Source organism: Trichosurus vulpecula, chromosome 1 (genome assembly GCF_011100635.1).
Source record: "Trichosurus vulpecula isolate mTriVul1 chromosome 1, mTriVul1.pri, whole genome shotgun sequence".
Taxonomy (NCBI): domain Eukaryota; kingdom Metazoa; phylum Chordata; class Mammalia; order Diprotodontia; family Phalangeridae; genus Trichosurus; species Trichosurus vulpecula.
In genome coordinates, this window is record NC_050573.1 from 546,806,795 (window position 1) to 546,809,762 (window position 2,968).

At 37.0% G+C, this 2,968-nt stretch overlaps 1 pseudogene; it reads left to right on the forward strand.

Moving 5' to 3' along the window:
* Positions 1-660: 660 nt before the first annotated feature.
* Positions 661-1,100, forward strand: LOC118830581 (annotated as a pseudogene).
* Positions 1,101-2,968: the final 1,868 nt, after the last annotated feature.

A 2,968-nucleotide genomic window follows, 5' to 3' on the forward strand; every position in this document is an offset into this window, starting at 1 on the left:
AAGAAATTGAAGAATAAGCAAAGAAAGAAAAGTATCATTTTTTGAGAATAGTATGATATTTTATTTAAATAACCTAGAGATTTAGTAAAAATTAATTGAAACAATACTTTCAATAAAGTTATTATCAAATAATAGACTAACAAGAAATCATTAGCTTTTCTGTAGATTACCAACAAAATACATAGGATAAAACTCCATTCAAAATAACTGCAGAATTCACAAACTATCTTGTTTCACTTCCAACTATACAAAAGCAATTACAAAATACTCTTTACAAAAATAAAGACTTAGATTTACTGCTCTTGGTTGGATTATACCAATACAGTAAAATAATGATGCTATCTAAATTAATTTACAGATTCAGTGCCATAACAATCAGAGTACTAAAGAGTCCCTTTTTAGAGCTAGACAAAAAAACAACATTTATCTAGAAGAACAAGATGTACAGAATTTCAAGGAAAATCATGAAAAGGGGAGAAGGAAAAAAGTCTTAGTAATACCCAATCTCAAATTAAAAAAAAGAAAAATTTCAAAACTACTACAAGCATTTATTAATCACTGTTTTCCAGACTATATGAATATGAATAGGTTATGTGATATGAATATGCCACACATTGGGATATAAAAATAGGCAAAAATTTTTCTGGCTCCTCGATCGCCATGGCGCCCGTGAAGAAATCTGTGATGAAGGGAGGCAAAAAAAAAGAAGCAAGTCCTCAAATTTACCCTGGATTGTACCTATCCTGTGGAAGATGGGATTATGGATGCAGCTAATTTTGAGCAGTTCTTACAAGAACGAATCAAAGTGAATGGAAAAGCTGGCAACCTCGGGGGCGGAGTTGTGACCATTGAGAGAAGCAAGAGCAAGATCACCGTGACGTCAGAGGTGCCGTTTTCTAAAAGGTATTTGAAGTACCTGACAAAGAAGTACTTAAAGAAGAACAATCTTCGAGATTGGCTTCGGGTGGTGGCCAATAGCAAGGAGAGTTACGAATTACGGTACTTCCAGATCAACCAGGATGAAGAAGAGGAAGAGGAGGAGGATTAAACCCTCTTGGGTCTGGAAACGTTTTGTATATGATCTCGAATAAAACTTGAACCAAAAAATAAAAAATAAAAAAAAATAAAAAATAAAAATAGGCAAAAATCACAACTTGTGCACTTAAAGAGCTCACATTATAACTATATATGTGCAAAACATAGATGTGAAAATGGGAGATACTCTTGGAAGAAAAGCACTAGAATAGTGGTTCCCATTTAGTGTTTTGCAAACCCCTGTGGAGTTTGTGAAGATAATCACAGAGTCTATCCTAAAAATTCTCTAATGGTACCTTAAGTGGCAAATAATCACCCAATTGCTCTACAAATATATTTTCCTTTGTGACAATAAGTACATGTATGTTTGAAGCTTTTTAGTTTTATTTCTACAGCTATTAGAAACTAACACAATCCTATATTTTGGTTTCACGAACTGTTTACTCAGGGGAGAAGAATCTGCAGCCTTGAGGCCACATGTGGCCTTCTAGGTCCTCAAGTGCAGCCCTTTGACTGAATCCAAACTTCACAGAACAAATCCCTAATAAAAGGATTCGTTAGGTAAAACTTGGACTCAGTCAAAAGGCTGCACCCAAGGAGGCCGCAGGTTCCCCACTCCTGGTTTACATCACACTTTGACCACACCTGACCAAGTTCAACTGAAAACGTTCATGTAGTTTCTCAGCCTGTCATCAAATTGTTTCCAAACTGTTAAAAGAGTTTGACATTTAAGTACAAATTGATTCCCAATGGATTGTCAGATGTATGTGTGTTAGTAAATATAGTTTCATAAACTACACCAGAATACCTCCCTTGTTCCCCTCTGTTACCCTGTAATCACCCTTCATTCATTGGGATTCATTCGTGTGATCAAGATGTTTTATAATGCAAAGATCAGCGTGTGTGAACGCCATGATCCTTGCTGGGCAAGCACACAACCGGTCATCTTGAAACCATCATGGACCATCACAAATGCTCTGCAAAAACAAACCTGATAGTGCCTCTCCTTGAGGGTGAGAGGGGAAGCAGGGGAAAAGAGGGAAGAAATAAATATTTCTGCAGTGCCTACTATGTGCAAGGCACTGTGCTAAGCGCTTTCTATAAGTGTTATTTCATGATCTCTGGAAGGTAGACCCTACTACTATCTCCATTTTACCCATGAGGAAACTGAGGCAGACAGAAGTTAAGAAATTCACCTAGGGTTGCACAACTAGTAAGGGTCTGAAGTCGGATTTGAATTCAAGTAACCTAAATTCCAGACTCAGTGTTCTATCCACTGTGTCACCAGCTGCCTGGGAGTAGTCGTGTCATTTTCCAATTTAAATGCATCCTCTATTTATGTTACTATTCTTCTATCTGGCATATTTTCAAATTAACTGATTGGCAACACTGGCCAGTCGTTCTGTAGAGTTCTTGTGAGAATGTACCCGGTGTGCCAGTGGTAGAAGAGAATAGAGTCAAATCTGAAGACTTTCATCATAAAGGCCATCTTATAGATAAACATTGCTTTAAAATGAAATCATTTGTACAATTGAACTTTAAGTACATTTATCATTTAATACAACACTTGGGTACCATATAGGCACATAGTAGGCCTTAATAAATGTTTGCTGAATGATTGAATGGATGAATGGCACAGTTTCTGGTGGGGAAAAAAATGCTGGATCATAGGATCATAGATTTAGAACTAGAAGAGACTTTAGAAGTTATGTAGCACAAAATTCCCATTTCTTTTTAGAGGAAACTAAGGCCAAGAGAGGTTAAGCGCTTTACCCAAGATCACACAGGGAGTAGATGGCATCATCAAGATTTGAATCTAGGACTTCTGACCCCCAAATTCAGCATTCTTCTCACTTCCTCCTACTGCTTCATGCTAGGAGCTGAGATTCAAGAATTCTAATTCTAGCTGCGGCAATGATTAGCTCTGGGACCT